The sequence below is a fragment of the Sus scrofa genome, chromosome 8 (assembly GCF_054392235.1).
Source record: "Sus scrofa isolate SSC_HxYL_T2T_F1_AM1 chromosome 8, Sscrofa_HxYL_maternal_Yorkshire_Landrace_v2.0, whole genome shotgun sequence".
Taxonomy (NCBI): Eukaryota; Metazoa; Chordata; class Mammalia; order Artiodactyla; family Suidae; genus Sus; species Sus scrofa.
This window is the reverse complement of record NC_139390.1, coordinates 31,411,323-31,437,862: the sequence shown is the minus strand read 5'-3', so window position 1 is coordinate 31,437,862 and position 26,540 is coordinate 31,411,323. Positions and strand designations below refer to the sequence as shown.

The window sequence follows — 26,540 nt, the reverse complement described above, 5'->3', positions numbered from 1 at the left end:
GAAAGAAAGAAAAGAAAGAGGTTAACTTCAAGGGCCAGGAAGTCCTCACCTGCCCGACATTGTTCTGACCGCAAAGACGGCCCCATCTAGGGAGCTCGGCCTAGAAATTCTGAGCTGCTTGGGGCCAAATAGTTGGACCCGGAGAGTTCACTGAACACAGTTAAGGAACAGTAACCCAGATGAATAAAGTCCTGAAAAGACACTCCAATCAAGGAACTTCTCTATTCTAAAACACCACCTAGGAGATCCCGCTGTGTAGCACTGGGAACCATATCCAGTCACTTAGGATGGAGCATGATAATGGGAGAAAAAGAATCCTTAACGTGTGTGTGTAACTGGGTCACCATGCAGTACAGTAGAAAATTGACAGAACACTGGAAACCAGCTATAATGAAAAAAAAATCATTGTATAAAAAAATAAAACACTACCTATATTATTAGCTTACTTTTGAATAGCATTTCCTACTTCATAGAAGGCTTCCTTCAGCCCTGTCTCACCTGAGCTTCATGAAAACCTGTAATCACAGAAGATGTGCTTCTTTCTCTCCTCCTCCTCATCCATTCATTCATTAACAAATGCTTTTTGAGCATCTACTCCAGGTTTGTTTTTTTGTTTTGTTTTGTTTTTGCCATTTCTTGGGCTGCTCCCACAGCAGATGGAGGTTCCCAAGCTAGGGGTCGAATCAGAGCTGTAGCTGCTGGCCTACACCAGAGCCACAGCAACACAGGATCCTTAACTCACTGAGCAAGGCCAGGGATCGAACCCGAAACCTCATGGTTCCTAGTCGGATTTGTTAACCACTGAGCCACAACGGGAACTCCATTGAGCATCTACCCTGTACCAAGCTTTGTGATGGGGCCAAAAGACAATGCTGAGCTTTATTGCCATTTTATCAAGGAAGACATTGAGGCTTAGAGGATAAATGACTGGCCCAAGATCACAACAATACTCTCAATTAAATAATATGATGGGACAATTTACCTGGCGCCTTAAATGCAGTGTCTCTTAAATCCTTACAACTCTGTGAAGCAGTTACTGTTATTCTACCTCCTAGTTTACACATGAAGTACTTTTGAAGGTTGTCTGTCTGCCTGAGGCAGCTGTGTAGGCAGAAGAGCCAGCACTCAGACCCTCGTTGGTCTGACTCCAGAAGTGAGAGCTTAGGGAGTTCCTGTTGTGGCTCAGCGGAAATGAATCCGACTAGTTTTCCGTGAGGATGCAGGTTCCATCCCTGGCCTCGCTCAGTGGGTTAAGGATCTGGCGTTGCCACGGCTATGATGTAGGCCAGCAGCTGCAGCTCTGATTTGATCCCCAGCCTGGGAACTTCCCTATGTCGTAGGTGCAGCCCCAGTAAATAAATAAATAATGAGAGCTTAAGTATTACTTTATAGCTTCAACTGCTGATGACATCATTGACTCATCTGGGACAATAATCTCATGAGGGCTTGGACTCTGAGTGAATAGAAGCATAAGAGCTTTATGGTTCTGTGGGAGTTTGTAAAATGACTTAGTTGGCTCAGCATTAGCCCTACTTCTTGGGTTAAACAGGCATTTCTGTGCATCTCTTAGAGAATAGCCTTTTCACCCAAATGTTAAATATATCTATTCAAACAGAACTGGAAATAAAATTCTTGAAATGTGAAGTTTTCAAATACATGCTACAATAGCTTGATGCCTTAATTTTAACACTGCATAGAGCTGGACACCCCCGAGATGGGAGGGAGATTGGCCGCTGAAGGCTTCACTTCCACTTTTCAGAAACGCTCCCCCTAGCAGCCTGAGAGTTTCTGTACCTCCTTTTCCCCCACTTAGTCCCACCAGGGGGCAGTCTCTTGAGGCGTGTCTGGCTTGTGGGGTGTTTGTTTGTTTGTTTGCTTTTTAGGGCCACACCCATGGCATAGGGAAGTTCCCAGGCTAGGGGTCAAATCGGACCTGTAGCTGCCGACTACACCACAGCCACAGCAACGCAGGATCCGAGCTGCGTCTGGGACCTACACCACAGCTCACGGCAACACTGGATCCTTAACCCACTGAGCCAGGCCAGGGATCGAATCCGCATCCTCATGGATATGAGTCAGGCTCTTTACCACTGAGTCACAATGGAAACTCCCATGGCCTGTGTTTTGAGGATTCAAAGAGCAGAGAGAGCACCCTCACTTTCTCTGTGGAGCCCCATTAGCATCTAGTACCATGTTGCAGCCTAGAATGTTGGTCCTGGCAGCCTCCTCATGAGCCTCCCTGCCTCCATTCTTGCTCCATCTGTCCTCCACATTGTCGCCAGGGTGATCTTCCGAAAAGCAATCTGAATGTCACTCACATCAAAAATCTTCAGTGAGGAGCTGCTGTTGTGGCTCAGGTTAACAAATCTGACAAGTATCCATGAGGACGCAGGTTCGATCCCTGGCCTCACTCAGTAGTTTAAGGATCGGGCATTGTTGTCAGCTGTGGTGTAGGTTGCAGATACAGCTCAGATCCTGTGTTGCTGTGGCTATGGCGTAGGCCAGCAGCTACAGCTCCAGTTCGATCCCTAGCCTGGGACCCTCCATATGCCATGGGTGCAGTGCTAAAAAGCAAAAAAAAAAAAATCTTCAGTGGCATCCCACTGCTGACAGGACCAAGGTCAGACACTGGCCTAAAACACACCAAGCCCATTAGAGTCAAGCCTCTGCCTCTCTAGCATTATCCTGCCAGTTGCACACAAGCAGAACTGATATTCAGACCACGTGCACTGCCAGTGGCCCTGCGATTGAGCAGAGCCTGCGCTGGTTACTGAAGACTTTGACGATGGTTGCCATTCTCTCTAATTATGGTCTGGCCTCCTTTTACTGCACTTTGCAAATCCTGAGTGTTTTTTAACAAATTGAAAGTTTGTGACAACCCTGCATAGAGCAAGTCTATTGATACCATTTTTCCAACAGCATTATTTTTATTTATTTATTTATTTGGCTGTGCCCATGCCATGTGGAAGTTCCTGAGCCAGGGAGTCAACCCATGCCCCAGCAGCGACCCCAGCTGCTGCAGTGACAGTGCCAGGTCCTTAACCCACTGCACCACAAGGGATCTGCAACGACAGTATTAATTTAAAATTAAGGCATGTAGATTGGGGGTTATTTTTGTTTGTTTGGGGGTTTGGGGTTTTTTTTGGTACATGCCTGCAGCATGTGGACTTTCCCGAGCCAGGGACTGAACCTACACCACACCAGTAACCCAAGCCCCTGAAGTGATGACACTGGATCCCTAACCCACCTCGCCACAAGAGAACTCTGTGCTATGCTTTTTTAGATATAACGCTATGACAGACTTAACCGACTACTGTATAAACACAACTTGTATGTGCACTGGGAAACCAAATTATTCGTGTGGCTTGTTTTTTTGTCATATCCACACTATTTGGTGGTTTGGAACTGAACCCACAATGTCTCTGAGGTGGGCCTGCCTACCAGACTATCTGCAGTCCCTTTAAGAGGTTTCCGGGGGAGTTCCCATCGTGGCGCAGTGGTTAACGAATCCTACTAGGAACCATGAGGTTGCGGGTTCGGTCCCTGCCCTTGCTCAGTGGGTTAACGATCCGGCGTTGCCGTGAGCTGTGGTGCAGGTTGCAGACGCAGCTCGGATCCCACGTTGCTGTGGCTCTGGCGCAGGCCTGTGGCTACAGCTCCGATTCAACCCCTAGCCTGGGAACCTCCATATGCCACCGAAGCGGCCCAAGAAATAGCAACAAAAAGACAAAAAAAAAAAAAGAGGTTTCCGTATCTCTAGCAGTGTCCACTCAACAAACTTCCACCCATTTATCAAATGTTTATTGAGCACCTACTGTATACTAAACACTGTGCTAGAATTCAGGGTAAGGATTTCAGCTCTCAAGAAAATGCTGATCTCGTGGGAAAACACAAAAGTAAAGAGATAGTTGTAGTAGGAGAAGCATTAGGACAGAGAAACATTCCAGTGCTCAGAGAGGACAGAGAAGGGGCACTTAACCCAGCCTCGGGACTTAGGAAGCTTTTCCTGGAGAGGGGAGATTTATGCTGGATTCTGAAGGCTGAGAAGGGGCAGAGGGATCTTGAGAAAGGGACCCATGGATCTGTAAGTAGAACAAAAGAAGCAAAGCCTAAAATGGAAAGTGAGATTCATGATATGAAGTTGAGAGGCAGGTGTGTGTGTGTCTGTGTCTCTCTGTGTGTGTCTGTGTGCATAAGTGTGTGGTGGGGGTTGCATGCAGTGCAGAGTTGGCCATTCAGGTGTGATTCCATCCTGAGCACAGTGGGGAGCCAATGACTGATTTTCATCCAGGAAGTGACTTGATCAGAATTGCATGTTAGAGAGAGTGTTCTGGCCAGAGCATGGAGAACAGCCTGGAAGAGCGGGGAGACCAGTTTGGTGGCTATTGCAGAAAACAAATGAGAGATGATAGTGGGCTGGTCTAAGGCACTAGAAAAGAAGTGAGAGATGGAATGGACATAAGAGGTGTTAAGTAAGAATCAGTAAACCCTGGTGACAAGTTAGAGATGTGGCCAAGAGAAACGAAGACTAACTCCTAAGCATCTGCCCTGGTAATTGGGTGACTAGTGATGATGCTGTTTCATAACACCATATAGCCCTGTTTGGGGCACTTTACATGTATTGACCCATTTAATTCTTTTTTTTTTTTTTTTTTTTTTGTCTGTCTTTTGTCCTTTTGGGGCTTGCACCCTCGGCATATGGAGGTCCCCAGGCTAGGGGTCTAATCTGAGCTGTAGCCGCCAGCAAGGAGGGATCCAAGCCACGTCTGCGACCCACACCAAAGCTCACGGTGATGCCAGATCCTTAACCCACTGAGCGAGGCCAGGGATCAAACCCGCAACCTCATGGATCCTAGTCAGATTTGCTTCTGCTGCAACACGATAGGAACTCCCCATTTAATTCTCTTAACAACTCAGTGAGGCTGTATCATTTTTATCCTGATTTTATAGACAAGGAATGTGACGCACTGAGGACTTAAGCTGCCCAAGGTCACACAACTAGTGACAGAATCAGGATTTAGACGTAGGCAGTCTGAGTATATAGAATTTGCACTCTTCGCCAATACCACTGGAGAGCAATTTACTAAAATGCAGAGCACGGAGGCAGTAGCAGATTTGGCTGAGTGTATGGCAAGCCTGGATTGGGACAAGTTGACCCTTAGGTGCCTATGGAGGATCCAGGCAAAGTCCAGAAGGTCGCTGGATATACGGAGATAGAGTAAAACTATGAGTTTTTGAAGTATGACCTTTATAACATAATATTATTTTTGGAAATCTTCAATGGATGTTTATTTTTCATTTGCCTTAAATCACAGTGTTCTGGGATCCCATAGGGTCTATGGGATTCAACGCTTCAGGAAGAGTGGGATGCCAGGCAGTTGTCCAAGTCAGCCCTCAGCTTTGACTATCAGTTTCTTTTCAGTCCAAGAGACAACAGTTTTGCAATACAGATCTTACAAGAAGACAAGCAGAATTGCTGAACTGTGGCTGCTGCCTTTGCACAGGGCCAATCCCGTCAAGTCAGACTCTGAGCTTAGTTAGGACCGTCCAGCTGAAAGCATACGCGTATGAGCCCATATTCACGCTGATTGATTGGTGGATTCCGTGTCACCCAACAGAAGAGGAGGGAAAGGAGGTGACATGGAAGAGAAAGGACAGGAAGTGAGTAACAAGGGTTCCAGTCCAGTCAAAAAAAAAAAAAAAAAAAAAAAACCCAAAAAAACAAAAAACACTAGGCAAAGGGAGGTTCCTGTCGTGGCTCAGCGGTTAATGAACCTAACTAGGATCTGTAAGGAGGTGGATTCGATCCCTGGCCTCGCTCAGTGGGTTAAGGATCTGATGTTGCCATGAGCTATGGTGTAGGTCACAGATGAGCCTCGGATCTGGCGTTGCTCTGGCTCTGGGGTAGGCCGGCAGCTATAGCTCTGATTCAACCCCTAGCCTGGGAACCTCCATATGCCTCAGGTTAGGCCCTAAAAAGCAATAATAATAATAATATTAATAATAATTTCCATGGCTTTAAGTACAGCTTAAATTTTTTTTTTTTTTTTTTTTTCTGTACATGAAAGACAGTTGAGAGTTACCCAGGGTACAATCGGGAGTTCCCAAGTCCCACATTAGGTATAGCTTTTGCGTAAGGATGCCAAAAAGTTTCACTTATTATACATTTGGTGTGGGCGGAGCCTTGGAAATCTTGCCCCCAAGAGCTTGTTTGGGAGGAAGGGAAGCAGAGTATCGGGCTCATGGCAACCCTAGAAACCTCCTGGGGATCAGGCTGTGATTATGTCTCCCCTCAACAAGGCTTTTTTTTTTTTTTTTTGGTCTTTTTGGGGCTCTACCCTCAGCATATGGAGGTTTCCAGGCTTGGGGTCGAGTCGGAGCTGTAGCCGCCGGCCTACACCACAGCCACAGCCATGCCAGATCTGAGCCTCATCTGCAACCTAAACTACAGCTCACAGCAACGCCGGATCCTTAACCCACTGAGTGAGGCCAGGAAGTGAACCCTCGTCCTTGTGGATACCAGGCTGGTTCATTACCACTGAGCCATGATGGGAACTCCCTGACAAGGCCTTTCTGGCTTCCCAAATATGTTCCTGACAGATTGCTCAGAAACTGACAGTTCTACCCTTTACCTTTCAGATGTGTCACCTAAAGGGATGGAGGCTTTGCCCTGAGCTCATCACAGGGATCAGCTTATCAGCCAGCCCAGGGGGCAGAGGGCAGTGCCCCAGAGCCATGTCACAAGGGGCAGGTATGTTGCAGGGCAGAGTTGGGGAGGACTGGGACAAAGTTCCCGGCCTGCAGCGGGGCTTTGCAGGGGGCTGGGGACAGGACAGGAGGAAAAGGTACGAAGCAGCAATAAGAGGGAAAGGTCAAGCAGAGGCACAAACCAGCCCTGCCCCACCTCCTACACCTGTGCAGAGCCTCCGATTTGGCCCCCCCGCCCCATGAGAAAGCGAACATCCGCCTGGCTTCTCTGTGCCCTCAGCTGCAAATGCCAGGGATACACTTAATCAGGAAGTAAATGCACAGTGGCTGGCACTTGATCCCCCTCCAACTCGTGTGTCAACATTTCTGAGCCTCTTTGGAGAGGCCTGTGGAAAGATGAGCTGAGAGGTATAAATCCTTTTGTCCTGGGGAGGCCAGGTTTTTTTTTTCGTTTGTTTTGCTTTGTTTTGTTTGCACCCTGGTATACTGGTCACTTATGAAATAGCAGTTGCAAGCTGTTAATCATGTTTCAGGTAGGGAAAATCCATCATTCTGACAATTGCACCAGAATGGGGTCTTACCATAGAGAACAGACTTGTGTTTGACAAGCGGGGGTGTGTGTGGGGGGTGTTATGGAGGGAGGGATTGGGAGTTTGGGATTAGCAAATGTAAACTAGTATATATAGCATGGTTAAACAACATAGTCCTACTGCATGGCACAGGGAGCTATACTCAATATCCTGTGATAAACCATAATAGAAATGAATACGAAAAAGAATATATATAACTGAATACTTTGCTGTACAACAGAAATTAATACAACATTGTAAATCAACTATACCGCAATAAACTTATTTTTTAATTTTTAAAAATGTTTGCTTTTTAGGACCACACATGCAGCACATGGAAGTTCCCAGGCTAGGGGTCAAATCAGAGCTGCAACCACCGGTCTATACCACAACTCATGGCAACTCCGGATCTTTAACCCACTGAGCAAGGCCAGGGATCAAACCAGCATCCTCACAGATACTAGTCAGGTTCATTACTGTTGAGCTACAGTGAGAACTCCCCCAAGAACGTACATTTAAAAAACAAAAACAAGGAGTTCCTGTCGTGGCTCAGTGGTTAACGAATCCGACTAGGAACCATGACATTGCAGGTTCGATCCCTGGCCTCCTCAGTGGGTTAAGGATCCAGTGTTGCCATGAGCTGTGCTGTAGGTTGCAGGCACGGCTCGGATCCCGCGTTGCTGTGGCTGTGGTGTAGGCCGACGGCTACAGCTCCGATTGGACCCCTAGCCTGAGAACCTCCATATGCCGCAGGTGCGGCCCTAAAAAGCCAAAATAAACAACAAAAACCAAAAACAAGATGGGGTCTTACTTCACAGAGTAGTGGCCAAGCATGTGCTGGAAACCTGGCTTTGTGCTCAGCTGGGGGCGGGGTCCCTGGGCATGTCACCCGGGCTGTCAAAACTGCCACCTGGCTTCTCTAGCTTCCATATCCTTTCTGTAAATCTGAGACAGCAGTGCCTCCCGAGTAAGGCTGTTGTGGGGAGACTTAAAGTGAGTAAAATGCTTTGCCTGTTGGGAGCTGAGGTAGGAGGTGCTCGCTAAGTTGGCGCAGCTGGTGTTATTACTGCCTGTGTGACCTTGGCAGGCGCTTTCATCTTTCTAGGTCTTCGTTTCCTCACTTGTGTCTTGTGGGCCAGATGACCTCGGAGGCGTCTCTGGTTTGAGCAGTCCATTATCCTCTGACACACAAGATTCTTTGCCTCAACCCTGGCCCTGCCTGTCCAACGCAGGAGATGAGACCATTTGCTGCTGCCGTTGCAAGGCTCAGACAGCGGAGACCTCGGACAGCCCAGAAGGCTTGTTTACTGCTCCCTTTGGACAGAGTTCCAAGGTTCCGGGACGAGGAGCAAACTGGGACGTCTCTCTAACCACAGGGGTAGAAGAGAGAGCGGGGTGCTGGGCAGCAGGGCCTGGGGGTGTGGACAACAACCACACTCAAAACGCTGCTTCAAGGGGGGATAAACATGCTCTTGGGACAAGGTCACGACAGACCTGTCGGCATTTGCTTGGGGACCCAGCACCAACTCCTGGGATCCTACCCCCAAAATAGATGGCAGCCGACTGGGGAAGACAGCTCTCCTCTTTCAGAAAAGCATTTCCCTCTGGACTCTGGTTGAATGAGGCAAAGTCTTTGCTTTCTGAACGAGGCACTGTGGATGGTTATTTAAAAGTGAGAAAGAGGAGTTTCCTTGTGGCTCAGGTGGTTAAGGATCCAGCATTGCCACTGCAGCAGCTTGGGTTGCTGCTGTGGTGCATGTTCAGTTCCTGGCCTAGGAACTTCCACATGCTGCAGGTATGGCCACACAAAAAACAAAAAACAAAAAAAAAAAAAAGAAAAAAGCAAGAGAGCGGAACTGAAAGAGAGAGGACTTGGATGAAATCAAAGCTTGTGTCTCTGGGCTGCAGCAGACAGAAAGATAGGGTGAAGGCAGGTGGCACCCTACCAAATGCTCTTCGCCCTGCCTAATATGTCCTTAGCTCAAGCACATCACAGCACAAGGATTGAGTACCCTGGACACAGAGGAGAAGGAAAGGCTTCTTTTCCTTAGAGCCGGGTCGCTAGGGCAGAGGCTAAGGGGTTCAGACTGACTTATTCCCAGAGTATCTTGGGTCAATCCCATGTCCAAAGCAAAGGCATAAACCTGGGACTATGTACAGGGTGCGTTTTCTAGCCCATATTTTCTCAGAACCTCATTTCTTTGGGGCCTCCTCTGATGTCCACTAGTCTTTTCCAAATGTCAGTTAAGGAGCTGGCTTCCGGCTGGTTGGAAGCATTGTTCATTAAGATATTTACAAGACTCTAGGCCTTTGGATGACAAGCCACAGGGCTTCTGTCACCCTTCCATCTGGAAGTTTTCTGCTAAATGACAAACTTCCTGAGGTTTTTCCCTTCGCATCTTGTACGGTACTAAACTTTCAAGATTACATTTCAGTTTTTTATACCATCTCTCATTTTGTGCCACTCACTCCATGCCTCCTCATCAGTGTGAAAGAAACATCTGCTACAGAAAAGTGGCTTGACTGGGTAAGGGCCACTGCACGCTAGCTGCCATCCCTGTGTGCCTCTGTCACTCTGTCCCCTGCCTGGGCTCAGAAGGGTGAAAACTACAAGAAACCTTAGAGATCATGTGTTCTCATTTAACACTCGCCTGCTCCCGGATCCATCATGCCATGGCCCTATGCTTACACTAAATAATGGCAACATATCCAGCACTGTCCAAAGAGTGAGAGCATCGACCTGTAGAATGTCCTGCTACTTCACTTTTATTATTTTGTCTTTTTTTGCCTTTTTCTAGGGCCGTTTCCCGCAGCATATGGAGGTTCCCAGGCTAGGGGTCAAATCGGAGCTGTAGCCACCGGCCTACGCCAGAGCCACAGCAACGCCAGATCCAAGCCACGTCTGCGACCTACACCACAGCTCATGGCAACACCAAATTCTTAACCGACTGAGCAAGCCAGGGATGGAACCCGCAATCTCATGGTTCCTAGTCGGATTCGTTAACCACTGCACCGCGATGGGAACTCCTGTCCTGCTACTTTAAAAATGTGTCCATAATGGGCTCCAGATGGGGCTCTCTTTAACCATGTGACATTCACTTGCACAATTGTGTCATCCAGGCAAAAACAAAGAAAGGAGAGTTTATGAGCTTGCCAAGGCTGCTGTAACAAAAGACCACAGACAGAATGGCTTAAACACAGAATTTTTCACAATTCTGGAGGCTGGAAGTCGATGACCAAGGGTTGGCTGGTTTGGTTTCTACGGAGTGTTCTCTCCTTGACTTGCAGACGGCCGCCTCCTTGATGTGTCCTCACATGGTCTTTCTGCTGTGTGTGCGTCCCTGGCGTTTCTTGGTGTGGCCAAATTTTATCTTATAAGGACACCAGTCAGATGGGATGAGGGCCCACCCCGCCACCTCCTATGAACTTAATCACCTCTTTAGAGGCCCTCTCTCCAGATACAGTCACGCAGAGGAAATGAGAGCTAGGGCTTCAGCATATGAATTTGTGGGGACACGTTTCAGCCCTCCACAGTGAGCGTTCCTGCTTTCTGTTGTCACTGATGTGGAGGAGGAGGAGAACATACTCTAGAATTTCAGAGAATATCAACATTCAGGAACTACCCAGAGGTTAGCAACTAGAACCAAGCAAGTTAAAAACAACAACTCACATCAGTGTGCACAAAACAGCAAAGGTTGATTTTCTTTCCTTGAAGCATAGGGTGGCAGGCTTAAATATGTTCACTACACAACTTGATGTGCACAGAAAAATATTTTCTTTGTATCTCATTTGTTGTTGTGTGCTAGGTAAGGAAGAGAAATATAACTGAAAGCGCAATCCTTAAACCTTACTCTAAATAACCATTCATGGGAGTTCCCATTGTGGCACAGCAGAAATGAATCCGACTGGGATCCATGAGGTTGCAGGTTCGATCCCTGGCCTCGCTCAGTGGGTTAAGGATCTGGCATTGCTGTGAGCTGTGGTGTAGGTCGCTGATGTGGCTCGGATCTGGTGTTGCTGTGGCTGTGGTGCAGACTGGTAGCTGTAGCTACGATTTGCCCCCTGACCTGGGAAGTTCTGTATGCTGTAGGTGCTGCCCTAATAAAAATTAAAAGTATACAAATAAACAAATAACCATTCAGTTGGTCCCCTTTGGGTGCTGGCAAGGGTGACTGAGAGTAAGGCACCCTGGCTTTACTCAGGCCTTTGTGCTTGGCTGCTATTGCAGGCACCTGCAACTGGCGTAGCTCCTGGGCTGGGCTCCCCCTCACTTACCCCCTGGCTCCTCACCTCACTTCATCTCCTCCTGGAGCTTTAGCCCCTTCAGAGCTCCGCCCCAGCCTCCTCTGGGGCCTGGTGCAATGGGCATCAGGGCTGGTTCCAAGGCTGTCCGTGGGAATGCAGGGAAGCTCAGACTGCGAGGTAGGCAGGCCCTGTCTGCAGCCTGCCTTTTATACCATGTCTGACAGCTGTCCCAGAGCACAGCCTGCTACCAGAATTGTCTTCTCAGCTTGGCCAACAGGCCCTTCATCACAGCGTCTGCCTCACCACATTCCCTTCTAACTCAGCTTCTGCCCATGGCCTCTTCGTCCCACGATGCCCCAGACAAAAAGGGCTGACTCATTTATTTCCACTGCTTTAAAGCTTCCTGGCTCTAACCCACATATAACCTCCAGACTCCTGGATAAACCTAAATAATAAACAGTTACCTTCTCGGTCCTATGGCAGAAACTATGATCTGGACCAACTGGGATTTAAAATTATGGGAGGTCCGGTCATGTTGCAGCAGAAACGAATCCGACTAGGAACCATGAGGTTGCGGGTTCGATCCCTGGCCTCTTGCTCAGTGGGTTAAGGATCCAGCATTGCCGTGAGCTGTGGTGTAGGTTGCAGATGCAGCTCGGATGCCATGTTGCTGTGGCTGTGGCGTAGGCCAGCGGCTACAGCTCTACAGCTCTGATTCGACCTCTAGCCTGGGAACTTCCATATGCCGCAGGTGTGGCCCTAAAAAGCAAATAATAAGTTTTTAAAAATTCTTTAGAAAAATTCTTTCCCTCACCCCAAGTCCAGCATTCACGTCATAGTCTTGCTGTGAAATCCCATTTGCAATGTCAGAAACGAAATACTAAAGGGAACTAAAGGCAAGGAAAGGGTAGGTGCAAAGCAGCCAAACAGAGAAAGCAAGAGTGAACACACGTCTGAAGCTGTGGTGCTAAGTAGGAAGGCAGGGACCATCTCTTTCCCGCTGAATCCCTTCAAAGCCCTTCAATCACGTCTCCAGATAAAGGATTCCTCCACCCAGAAGGGAGAGAGCAAAAAAGAAAAACACATGAATCCCCCCAAGTCAGAACGCCCATAACAATTATTTTGTAATTCTTGACAGGTGAAGGCAATTCTCCAAAGGCTTTGCTTAGTATTTTTTTTAAGGAAGGAAAAAAAGAGAAAGAAGTGCACATTTTCAAGGCAATAACTAATTGTCCCTGTTTTTTTTTTTGGGGGGGTGGCTTTTTAGGGCTGGCACTCATGGCATATGGAGATTCCCAGGCTAGGGGTCTATTCAGAGCTGTGGCCGCTGGCTTATGCCGCAGCCACAGCAACATGGGATCCGAGCCACATCTATGACCTACACCACAGCTCACAGAAATGCCAGATCCTTAACCCACTGAGCAAGGCCAGGGATCAAACCTGCATCCTCATGGATACTTGTCCGATTCGTTTCCTCTGCTTCTGGGAAGCAGAAAAATCAGAAAGGCGGCAGGGATTCCTCCACCCTTGGAGGGGGGGAAGCTGAGAAGACCTTGGGGGAGATTGAACCAAGCCCCCCCGAGGGGCTGCCTGGTGCCTCCATGGGGCCTGGCAGACAGGGGTCCTGAGAAAAAGGTCCTATGGCTTCTCTAGGCCTCAGCGGCATCAAGGGTAGAAAGAGGGGTTGGTGCCTCCCACTTGTGTTCACGGAGGGGGTCCTATGGGGTAACACAGAGCCAGCACTAGCCCCGGGCCTGCAACACAGCAAGTGGTTAGCACACGGTGGCTGTTTATATGACTGCCCTTATTTTTATTTTTTTATTTTTTGTCCTTTTGCCTTTTCTAGGGCCGCTTCCCCCAGGATATGGAGGTTCCCAGGCTAGGGGTCGAATCGGAGCTGTAGCCACCGGCCTACGCCAGAGCCACAGCAACAGGGGATCTGAGCCACATCTACAACCTACACCACAGCTCATGGCAACACCAGATCGTTAACCCACTGAGCAAGGCCAGGGATCGAACCTGCAACCTCATGGTTCCTAGTCGGATTCGTTAACCACTGCGCCAGCCACGATGGGAACTCCAACTGCCTTTATTTTTAAATGAAACCTGGAAAGAAACAATACAGGGATGGCAGAGTAAAAAAACTTGCAAGAGGATCCTCTGGTATATAGAATAAACAAAAGATTGCTTTGTATGACCTTTTTGTCCTCCTGGGTAAAACCAGGCAGCGAAGGGCTGATTCTAAAGTTGCAGTCAGTGTTGCCGAAAAAGAATGTAACGTACCCAGGATCCCCTGGGTGTTTACTGAGAAAATGACAAGGATATTTGACCCCACGCTGTAGGGTGAGGATCAAATGCTGAGAGCTCAGCCCCTCTTCTGTTCTCTGGTGACCCCAGAAAAGTCAGAGTCCTCAGGCTGAGTGATTCGGGCCAATGTATGCATGATACAGAGTGGGAGGAATCAGCGTTGAGCAAAGAACAGAAAATTCCCGTTTTTGTGATGGCGCCATAACTGGTGTGTTAAAAATGAATATAATGGGTAGAAATGATGCCTACCAGAATGAGGGGTGGGAGAACCCGGCAGGTCAGGAACCCAAAAAGGGGAGTCAAGAAAAAAAAGACCCTGACGTTGGAACCAGCATCACTGCAATTCAGCAGCTCAAGAAATCTCTACAGCCACCCCCGCCCCCCAGATTTTTCAGAAAAGGAAACTGAGGCTCAGAAAATCAGGATTCTTGCCTGAGTCCACAGTTAACCAGTCTGTATCTCCCAACTTCAATCTAGCCCTCTTGATGTATCCAGGGATTCAAGAAAAGACCCTCAGAGGGAAGAGCCAAAAAGGAAAGAAAAGGTCATTGCAATCCAAGTCCCAAGATCTGTGATTGGTTAGCTGGTACCATGCAGCTTCATGAAAGGACACTGGACTCCAAGAACTCAGCCAGGAGCAGGCCTTGGGGTTGGAGGCCCAATGTTAAAACAACAAGTGGTCGGAGTTGAGCAATGGATGGCAGGACTCCAGGCACCAGAAGGGAGCAAATGCACCTGCTCAGGTACTGAAGCATGACAGGACTTGGCCAGGCCCGACAGCAACAGGAGAGAAGGTGGAGGAGGGCAGAGCAAAGGGCTGGTTTGAAATAACTCAATTTACAACACTCTCCAAGATTCTGGCACATCAGTGGACATTCTTTTTTTTTTTCCCCCCTTGCTGTCCAGTGTCTAAATTCCCCTCCCTAATTTTGAGGAACCCCCTATTGTGAGTCAGAGCCTTCTTCTGGCACCAGCATCTCAAGAGTTAACCAGAGGACGTGAACCTAGCAGAACTATGCTGTATCCTCTGAGTGGTAGCCAACACCTGCCTAGTTCAGAAGTGAAAAGGCACAAAACCTTGCACTTCTTGTCTGACTGCCAAAGCGACCACACAGGGTCTAGAACACCGCCGTCTAGGACTCTGAACTGTGGAAAGTCATAGAAACAGGGAGATTGGATCCATGCTGGTAGCAGGGATGGTCTGGCATTAAGATCAAGGTTCAAGAGTTCCCGTTGTGGCTCGGTGGAAATGAATCTGACTAGCATCCATGAGGACATGGGTTCGATCCCTGGCCTCGCTCAGTGGGTTAAGGATCGGGCATTGCTGTGAGCCGTGGTGTAGGTCGCAGATGAGGCTTGGATCTGGCATTGCTGTGGCTGTGGTGTAGGCCAGCAGCTGAAGCTCCGATTAGACCCCTAGCCTGGGAACCTCCATATGCCACAGGTGCGGCCCTAAAAAAGAAAAAAAAAAGAAAAATCAGGGTTCAAGGACAGTGGCCATGGTTGGCAAGGGTGATGGCATCCTGGCCACAGTGTCTCCTGCCTAGCCTCCCTGGTTTCCAAATTTGTTTCTCCTGCCTCCTTATAGATTCTGTGAGCCAACTTTCATGAATTTATTTTCCATCACTGTTGGCCAGTCTCTAGCTACAAAGACCCGGCTGCCACAGGCCCCATGCCTCACCTGCAACAGAAGGGGTTTCTGAAGTCTAGGAAACCCCTCAACTGTGAATCTTACAAGAGCAGAAGATGTGAGACTATGATGGAAGATTAAAAAGTTCGCCGTGGAACACACACAGTAGAAACACATTTACAAAACCGTCTGTTCAAACTTGCTAAAACCAGAATGGTTAAGCAATGAGATCCTGCTGTATAGCACTGGGAACTATATCTAGTCACTTATGATGGAGCATGATAATGTGAGAAAAAGAATGTATATATGTATATGTGACTGGGTCAACCTTGCTGTACAGCAGAAAATTGACACAACTCTAAACCGGCTATAACGAAAAAAAATTAAAATTATTTAAAATTAAAAAAAAATATACTTGCTAAAATCACTTGTGCTGGAAGAGAGATTTGGCCAGATGGTTCTGCCACTGCTGCTCTCCACTGGGGAGACAGACCCACATTCAGGCTGGAGGTTTAGACACTTGCCTGGGGTCACACAGGTAGCCAAGGGGCAGATGCTTGGAAGCTGTTGCGTTCAAATGGGCTTTGAAAAGGTCAGGAAGAAAAGAGGCTTTGGTCCCTTTTTTAAAAAAGGCATTAGATGCTAAAGGCCTGGTCTGGGTTACACACGCTGCACCCAGGACTTCCTCAGCTCCACAAACAATGAAGCATTGATTGCGGGAGAGAGGGAGGTGAGAGCCATTTCCTGATTGGAACAAAGAAGACAACCTTAGGATTTTTAAGCCCTGCTGAGAAATTTCCATAGCCATACCATTGCCTTGCTTTTCCATGCTATCCATAAAAGAGGAAGAAGAGAGAAGTCCATGGGGGATATGGGAAAATACCCTAGGATCTTCTGTTAGGCTACTGTATTCCAGGTCCAGACTCTGGACTCACCTTTCTCTCTTCCTTTGCAACAAGCCCCAAAGACTTAGCCTGTTTCCATTTCTTCTCTACAGCTGCTCACACCCACTCTATCCCCTCAAGTTCTTTTCACTCCTCCAATCCCACCCCAAAAGGGTGACACAGTGAGAACATCTCACTCCAGCTGCCCCCAAAGACGCATACAAGCCCTTATTCTTTTCAGGATTTTCCTCCTATGAATTCAGGACAAGCGGGAGACAATGAAAATACGAATGAAGGGATGGTTACAAAGCTTAAGAATCTTACAAGGTTCCTACAGCCCTGGTTCTTGCATGCTGAGCAAGACGATACTAACTACAGCTAACATTGACCAGACATTGATTATTCACCAGGCGCTGGGCTAAGTGTTCTGCTGGTATTATCTTACTTTCTTTTCCCAGCAACCCCAGGCATTTTATTAATGGGACTGAAGCCAAGAGAGATTTACTTTCCAAGGTCAATTGGCAGTTAGCTGCAGAATTGGAATTTGAACCCAAGTCTCTCTGATTCTATAACTGGTGCTTTTTTAAAGTTTTATTTTTTTAATGCTCACTCCCATTCTTGTCCCTGCTTCCCATCCCCACTCCCCCCTTACCAATAATTTCTATTAATTTCTGATTTACCTTTCTAGTATCTCTTTTTTGAGAATATACATATACACACACATACAAACACAGAGACAACAGCTAGTGTTCTTTATACTATGCCCAGTTGAATGTCTACTCTGTCTTATTTTTTTATTTTGTTTTTTTCTTGCTTATTAGGGCCACACCTGTGGCCTATGGAGGTTCGCAGGCTAGGGGTCAAATCGGAGCTGAAGCTACCAACTACACCACAGCAATGCCAGATCCGAGCTGTATCTGAGACCTACAACACAGCTCATAGCAATGCCGGATCCTTAACCCACTGACCAAGGCCAGGGATTGAACCCACATTCTCATGGATACTAGTCGGATTTGTAACCTACTGAGCCACAACGGGTCCTTCCACTCTGTTTTTTAAAAAAACAAACAAAACAAAAAATCAGGTTAGTCAGAGTTTTCCAGAAGTCAAATAAAAGGAGATTTGTAGGTAGCGAATGCTTCTATAGATGGATGAATACAGGTATGTGAGATTTTCCAACATTGCCTAAATCTTCCCAGATAGATTTTTTTTTTGTGTGTGTGTGTGTGTGTCTTTTTGCCTTTTCTAGGGCCGCTCTCGTGGCATATGAAGGTTCCCAGGCTGGGGTATGATTGGAGGTGTAGCTGGCCTACGCCACAGCCACAGCAATTCAGGATCCGAGCCATGTATTCAACCTACACCACAGCTCAGGGCAACACCGGATCCTTAACCGACTGAGCAAGGCCAGGGATCGAACCTGCAACCTCATGGTTCCTCGTTAACCACTGAGCCACGACAGGAACTCCCCCAGATAGATTTTTTTTTTAAGCATCTACAGTAAGACTATTAGTATTTGGATACCAGAAATAAAAGTGTGAAAAAATTGCAAGGTTCCCTAAAATAAAATACAAATGACAGCCAGGTCCCCAAGTGACTGAGTCTCTGCACAGAGTCACAAATAAGGGAGCATATTACTGTACCCCAAAGTAATAAAAACTAAATCCCAAACTTTACTCATGTATACTCAAAGAATACCAACAGAAATCCAATTCACAGCTCTTTGCAAATTTCTCAAATCCAAGTTCTCTGTCCATGATATTTTTTCCTCCTTCCTCCGCATTTCTCCTCCACCCTAGCTCTTTAGTTTGTGAATTAACTGAGCTTCTTGTGCTCAGTCTCCTTGCTTTCTTCCCACTTCTCAGGTTCTGTCCATTTCTGTCTGTCCCTTTCTTCCTCCCAGGATCTGGGAAGCTGAGCTGGCAATGATTCTTCTGCAGTGGGCAGGCAGGGGGGTGCTTGAAGGAACCCTTCCGTGCTGATAAGGCAGTTTCCTGCACATCGCCCAGGAACTCATCACTGAAAAGAGCTGCAGTTTAGCGGAGCAACATATTGGGTGTGTTTCCAGTAAGGAGAAAGAACTCCTACCCGCAATTTGAATACGGAAACGTTAACACAAAGAACTGTTAACTAGGAGTTCCCATCGTGGCTCAGTGGTTAATGAATCCGACTATGAACCATGAGGTTTCAGGTTCGATCCCTGGCCTTGCTCAGTGGGTTAAGGATTCGGCATTGCCGGGAACTGTGGTGTAGGTTGCAGACAGGGCTCGGATCTGGTGTTGCTGTGGCTCTGGTGTAGGCTTGGCAGCTACAGCTCCAATTAGACCCCTAGCCTGGGAACCTCCATACGCCAAGGGTACGGCCCTGGAAAAGGCAAAAAAAAAAAAAAAAAAAAAAAAAAAAACCAAAAAAACAAAGAACTGTTAACTAGTAGAAGCTGACTAACTACTAAGAGGAGTAAGAGGGACCCCTAAGGGGTTCAGAAGTAGCCAGTGCAGTGAAAAGAAGTTTTAACCTTTAGGCTGAAGGAACCCTACAAAGAAGGAATTAAGGACTTAGGAGACCTCTTCCAAGAGGATGGGGTTACTACAAGAACACACAGCCTCACAAAATGAGGAAACTTAGCAGACAGCCAGGCCAGAGCTGTCTCTACAAGCAGGCTTCTATTCACAGAGGTTGTGGGCAGATCACAGCCCCTGAAAAGCCACGGTAAGGAGAGCAAGGTGTTAGGGTGCAGCTGAAATGTGTCCCTGTAGGTTGTTAGGCTCTCATGTTGAATCATAATAACCCAGAAGCTTGCGCTCGTTCTGTGGCTATGTCCTGGCTGTGTCCCTCCAGTGCCCTGTTGATGAAAGTTCCCATTCTGCCAGCTGGCAAGGGGAAATGTTTACCGGATCTGGCTCTGATATCACAAAGCTGCATAAAGAAGGGTAAACTTGGAGCAGACGGACAATAAATTGAGAAAGGCACAGGCCCTGTCTGGAGCAGAGGCCAGTGGTAAGCAACCAGTATAGACTCACTGGGGCTCCTTGGTTGATACTGCATTCTCTTCGACTCTATTTCCGCTTTCTGCCACATCCCTGGAGCTTGCATGGTAGGAAAACCTGGGATACAGGTTCTGTGCTCAGAAATCAAAGCGATGCGATAGGAACAGGGTAGGTGATGAGGGGCGGGGTGTCCAAAGGATAGTTTTTATTGCAGACATTTATAAAATGCCAGTTGTGAGCCAGACATTATACATGCCAATGTATATGCATTATCTAAATTACAGCTTCTAACAGTCTTAGAAGGCTGGTGTTATTCCTTTCTTGCAGATGAGAACACCAACCCTCCCAGAAGCGAGGCATCTTAACAAGGTCACACAGCCAGTTAAGTGGTAGAAAAAAAGATATGAGTTCAGGTCACCTTGATCATCACCAAAGTCTGCTCCGTCCATCTTTTCCTAGAGGCATGTGTTAAACTGCTAATTTTTTTTTTTTTCGTCTTTTTGCCATTTCTAGGGCCGCTCCCGCAGCATATGGAGGTTCCCAGGCCACGGGTCGAATCGGAGCTGTAGCCGCCGGCCTACACCAGAGCCGAAGCAATGCGGGATCCGAGCCACGTCTGCAACCTACACCACAGCTCACGGCAACGCTGGATCCTTAACCCACTGAGCAAGGCCAGGGATCGAACCCGCAACCTCATGGTTCTTAGTCGGATTCGTTAACCACTGCGCCACAACAGTAACTCCTAAACTGCTAATTTTGTAAACTGCTGTTTTACATGTGTCCAGCCTATCTTCTTAGTACATATTTGTTCATGGTTCTTGATAAAAATTCTTATAACCATCACATAATGCCCCATCTCTTATCTTTTTTCTTAGGATCATATGAAATTTGATTTCTTATTGAAATTGCTACCCTACCTTCCTTTGCTTTCCTTTTTGTTTTCTTTTTTCTTTTCTTTTGTCTTTTTAAGGCTGCACTCATGGCATATGGAAGGTCCCAGGCAAAGGGTCTAATCAGAATCGGAACTTCAGCTACCGGCCTACACCACAGCCACTGCCACACCAGATCCGAGACGCATCTGGGACCTACACCTCCAGCTCATGGCAATGCCAGACCCTTAACCCACTGAACAAGGCCAGGGATCAAATTGGCATTTTTATGGATACTAGTCGGATTCGTTACTGCTGAGCTAAGGTGGGAACTCCTGCTTTGTTTTCTGTTATGTGTTTTTCCATTTCTTATTTTCAAATTCTCCATATCCTTTAATTTCAAATATGTCTCTGTAGACAACATACTACTAGAGTAGAAGAGGATGTTTTACTATCATTTAAAAAATACCTAGTCTGAGAGTCTGATTTTTTTTTTTTTTTTGGTCTTTCTGTCTTTTCTAGGGCTGCACCCGCAGCATATGGAGGTTCCCAGGCCAGGGGTTGAATCAGAGCTGTAGCCACCAGCCTACACCACAGCCACAGCAACACCAGATCTGAGCCACATTTGCGACCTACATCACAGCTCATGGCAACGCCGGATCCTTAACCCACTGAGCCAGGTCAGGGATCGAACCTGCAACCTCACGATTCCTAGTGGGATTTGTTAACCACTGAGCCATGACGGGAACTCCCTGATTATTTTTTTTTAACCTTCAGTGCTAAAGTCTGTGCATGCCACATTTCTCCTCAGAAGAGGCTGGCAGGCAGTTGGGGGGATTCAGAAGCAAGGGAGGAGCCAGACATGAGACCAGGGGTCTGTCTCTGAGGGGAGGACCAAGGGAGAAGCTCAATGCTCAGAGGAATAGACAATAGACAAGAAAATGTAGAGCCAGAGGCCTCTTCCTAAAATAGGGGGTAGAACTTGGAAGTCTCGTCATGGGGGCACAAGTGAGGTTTGGGTTACTGGTACCAGGATCAAGTCAAATGAACAAAAGACATGAAAGAACACTGTCTTCACAAGTATTAAACTATTATGATTCTGCACCCCGATAGCACAGGGACTCCTTTAGCAGGTGTGCTAATGACTCTTCTCAGCAACGCATCCCACACAACTGCTTCCTTCTTCGAGTGTTTGGGTCTTCTCCATCTTTGTGGTCCTAATGGTTGTCTTTAAGGCTCAATCAGATTCTTTTAAAACAACTGAACCAATCAGCTTCTTGCAATTATCCTTTTACTGAAAGCTTGAATTATTTACTCACCTTTTCCCAGTTCTTGTGCCTTCGTCTTGTCATCAGAGCCACTCCCCTCACCTGCAAAAGGGAATTAAGCCATCAGACACCATACGCCTAGAACTATTCATCACAGAAAAAGAAATGGGAAGACTGTCAACAGGACGGTCCCAAAGAGTCTTTCATTCCACTGATTTATTATTTTCCTTTGTAGTCACTCAGATTGTTCAATCCCAGAAGTGGAACATTTGGAGTTCTATTGATTTTCTTTTTGGTTCAGTAACTACAGAAAAGTTATCTTGCATCCTTTAGCCAGGGGATACAATGCCTTACATAGAGAGAACATTTCCCAGGCTTTGAAACTCTTCCATGTATATTAATGCTATTTAAAGCCTCCCATGGGAGTTCCCTTTATGGCTTAGTGGTTAATGAACCTGATTAGGATCCATGAGGATGTGGGTTCGATCCCTGGCCTCGCTCGGTGGGTTGGGGATCCGGAGTTGCCCGTGGCCACGAGCTGTGGTGTGGGTTTCAGAAGTGGCCTGGATCTTGCATTGCTGTGACTGTGGCTCTGGTTCCACCCCTAGTGTGGGAACCTCCATATGCCACAGGTATGGCCATAAAAAGCAAAATATAAATAAATAAATAAAGTCTCCCATTGCTCACTGAACTGGAATTTTATACTCAGCGAAATGGAGGCTGAGAATGGTAGAATAGCTTTTAAACGATTACAGCTGGTCAGTAGCTCAGCTGCCACTCAAACTCAGGGTTTCTGACTCCAAGTTCAGCCCTCTTTTCACCTTTCATTGTTTCGGCTCCCTCCTTCAATGATTTTGTCCTCTGTCCTACCTCCACCACTGCCATGGTCGTACCTTAGTCCTTGTCAATAATAACAATCTACTTAGAATATTAGTCTAAGCATCTCAACTACCACCAGCTTTTATTTTTCCAGCTTATTCCTTTTTGACACTGACCCCAACATTTTCTCAATCTACCAGGACCTACAATCCATTAGTCCTACCTCCTTTTTTTTTTTTTTTTTTTTTTTGTCTTTTGTCGTTGCTATTTCTTGGGCCGCTCCGGCGGCATATGGAGGTTCCCAGGCTAGGGGTCGAATCGGAGCTGGAGCCACCGGCCTACGCCAGAGCCACAGCAACGCGGGATCCGAGCCGCGTCTGCAACCTACACCACAGCTCACGGCAACGCCGGTTCGTTAACCCATTGAGCAAGGGCAGGGACCGAACCTGCAACCTCATGGTTCCTAGTTGGATTCGTTAACCACTGCGCCACGACGGGAACTCCCCTACCTCTTTTTTTTTTTTTTTTTTTTTTGGTTGTCTTATTAGGGCCGCACCTGCAGTATATGGAGGTTCCCAGGCTAGGGAACCGGAGCTGTAGCCACTGGCCTACACCACAGCCACAGCCACAGCAACACGGGATCTGAGCTGTGTCTGTGACCTACACCACAGCTCACGGCAACGCCGAATCCTTAACCCACTGAGCGAGGCCAGGGATCGAACCCGCAACCTCATGGCTCCTAGTCGGATTCATTTCCACTGTGCCAAGATGGGAACTCCTGTCCTACCTCTTGACCCCATGCTCAGACCCTCCAACTGTCCCAGCCCAGAGCCTACAGGACATCATTGTCATCGTTCTCACACATACATCTTCAGCTCCCTGGCTCCCGTCTCCTTCCTCATAAAGCTCCAACCCTGGTGAAATCTAATTTGCCACCACTTTTGCAATTTGGCTGTTGGCAGCTGAGTGTGGCTGAGAAACACACACACACACACACACACACACGTATACACACCACAGACTCATTACCTGCCTGAGGGTTTCCTTCAATAAATAGCCTCCTTTTTCCCCATCCAGGTTCTCAGTGAGTTGAGAGACAATGAAAGTAAATACAGAGGCCAAAAATCATCTTTACGACTAAGCAGGACCAGCTCAGAGGACAAGTATTAGGTCTGATGGTCAAGGTGCGTTGCTGAGACCAAGTCCCAGGACCCACCCAGCCCCAGGAGGAGCAGCAGCAGCACTGAACTAGGGTTCTACCTACATTTATTTCCATAATTCAACCGCTCCTCGCCATCTTCCTCACTCCCACTTGGGTCCAAGCCTCTACCGTTCCTGGGCTTCTGCAGTAGCCTCCCCGTTGTCTCACACCCCCGCTCACCTCCTCACACCAGCCAGAGTGAGCCTTTTCAGTCAGTACGTCTCAGCCTTACTTCACATGAAAATCACCTGCAGAAGTGTTAGAACTCTTGATGCCCAGGCCTTACCAATTAATTCAGAATCTCTGGGGGTGGGACTCATGCATCAGGATTTGTTTTCAAGCTTCCCAGGAGATGCACTGGGTAGCTAAGACTGAGAATCACCTCAGTCCGATGTGTCACTCGTGCACTCATTCCCCCCCACCCCCGACCTCCCATGTTACTCAGAGTAGAAGGCAGAGCCCTGCAGAGCCACACGGGACCCTCCTGTACCTCCTGTCCTCACCTCCAGCCATCCTGGCCTTCTCGCTCTTCCTTGAACACACTAGGCCGGCTCCTTCTGGGGGCCTTTACATGCTCTTCCCTCAGTCTGGAAAGCCTTTTCTCAAGCTTTTCCTCACTCCCCTACTTCAGGGTTTTTTTTTTGTTTTGTTTTGTTTTTTCTTTTTAGGGCCATACCCCAGGCTAGGGGTCTAATCAGAGCCACAGCTGCTGGCCTATGCCACAGCCACAGGAATGTGGGACCCGAGCCTCATCTGCGACCTACCCCACAGCTCAAGGAAATGCTAGATCCTTGACCCACTGAGTAAGGCTGCATCCTCATGGATACTAGTCAGGGTCTTAACCTGCTGAGCCACAAGGGGAACTCCCCCAGTCTCTGTTCAAATATTTCTTTAAGAGGTTTTTTCCCAAATGTTCTATCTAAAGGAACACACACACACTCTTCACCCCTTTCTGCTCTACCTCCATTACTCTGCTGAATTCTTCTTCCTTGCCCTCTTGCCTCTCATCCCCACTAGAACAGAAGCTCTATCAAGAGAGATTTTTTCCTGGTTTGTTCCCAGTCATATTCCCAGTACCTAGAACAGGGCTTTAAACAGAGGGGAACTTAATAAATAGTTGTAAGTGGGTGAATGAAAGTATGAGCCTCTCCTTTGCAAAATGATCATCTCAACCACCCTTTCTTCTTCTTGGGCTATGAGACTCAAGCAGGTTATCATCAACCAATCTATAGCCAACTGAGAAGTTTCTATTGTGGCTCAGCAGGTTAAGAACCCAACGTAGTCTCTCTCTATGAGGATGCAGGTTCGATCCCTGGCCTCGCTCAGTGGGTTAAGGACCTGGCTTGCCAAGGCATAGGCAATGGCATAGGTCTCAGCTGCAGCTCTGAGTCGACCCCCAGCCCGGGAAGTTCCATATGCTGCAGATGCAGCCATAAAAAGAAACAAAAACAATTTTTTAAACAAGATATATCCAACTGAGGACACCAGCTAAGACTCTCTTAAATTTTTAAAGAGAAATATCAGTGGGTAGGAAAACTACCCTCTCTCCTTCTCCCGTCTTCCCCAGCCCCTCCTGGTTCTTCTGAAACAAGACAAATTTTAAGCCAAGTGTGGCGAATGAAGCCTGACTGTCCCCATTGGCGAGGTGCCCCACCCAGTCTGGCTTCGATGAGAAGCAATGCGGTGGGGTGTTCATGGATCAGTGCCACTGAGAGCGTGTCCTCAGAGCTCCATCCGCATTGAAGAAAGCTATACAAGCCCAGTCCAAGTCCCGCAGTAAAATCAACAAAGGAGGAAGGGATCAAGGACAGAATCCACAGTGGCTCGTCCTGTGCCTCTCATTCCAGAACAACTAGGCCCTGGGCTTGCAAAGGGAGAGAGGCAGAGGGGCACAGAAAGGAGGAAACGCATTTCTGTTTCACGCACTTATTTTTAAGTATATTTTTCTTACAAGTAACATAGAAATTTAGGAAGATCTCAAAAGTAAACGGAAACAAATAACAGTTTTTCATAATCCCACTACACTAATACGACTGCTCAAATTTTCATGAGTTTCTTTATCGTCTTTGCCCTGTGAGCTTTTTGTTACTCATGTAAACAACACAATGCTCTCCTTTTCCTTGGCGAAATTTCTGATCATTTCTGTAGGATACTGCTCCAAAGTTTTCCCCCAAATGGATGATCTTTTTAAGGCATTTTGAGCAGCATTGCTACTTTGCATTCTCTCCAGCATGGCCTGAGGATACAGACCTCACCTGGCCTCACTCATCAGTGCGGCCCGAAATCACCTGGAAGAGGTTCAACTCAAAACGCTGTGAAAAAAGATACAGTCAACTGACCACTTACACTTCCCGGAGAGGCCATGAAAATGCGAGGGGAAAAGTTTGACAGGATGAGATGCCCTCTTAGTCTTTAAAAAATGTGCTTTGGAGTTCCTGTTGTGGCTCAGCAGGTTAAGAACCAAGGAGTATCTGTGAGGATGCAGGTTCAATCCCTGGCCTCACTCAGTGGGTTAAGGATCCGGTGTTGCCATGAGCTATGGTGTAGGTCTAAGATGACCTGGTGTGCCTGTGGCTGCTGTAGGCTGGCAGCCGCAGCTCCAATTCAGTCCTTAGCTTGGGAACTCATACACTGCAGGTGTGGCCCTAAAAAAAAAAAAAAAAAAAAAGGAAAAAAATGTACTTCTCATCACCTACCTTGCTTTTTATAACCACTATTAACAACCTCCCCACTTCTCTTATCAGATCTGTGGCCAATTAAACTCTTCTCTCAAGGGCTTCTCCTCTTCCTTACAGCCGCATTACGTTCCCTCTTTTTTTTGTAACTTCCCTGCATTAACTCCTTTGGAATCTCCTGAGCTCTAAGCCCACTGCCCTGCCCTGCCCCTGGCAGCTTTCTCCATAGCTCTCAAATTTGGCCTCCCCATTCCTGATTTGCAGCATTGCTTTCTCTTTCTCTGTCATTTGCAGCTTAGGAGGAACATGCAAGCATCCTCACCTTGGCAAAAAAAAAAAAGAGTTCCCATCGTGGCGCAGTAGTTAACGAATCCGACTAGG

The 26,540-nt window shown here is 47.4% G+C and overlaps 1 long non-coding RNA gene across 1 annotated transcript; it reads right to left on the bottom strand.

The window, feature by feature from the left end:
* Positions 1 to 10,992: 10,992 nt before the first annotated feature.
* Positions 10,993 to 23,667, bottom strand: LOC106504629 (uncharacterized). Its single transcript, XR_002346617.2, has 3 exons — positions 23,548 to 23,667; positions 21,516 to 21,566; positions 10,993 to 11,079 (listed from the first exon to the last, which is right to left on the bottom strand). It is a non-coding gene; the product is annotated as an uncharacterized LOC106504629 (long non-coding RNA).
* Between the last annotated feature and the right edge of the window lie 2,873 nt (positions 23,668 to 26,540).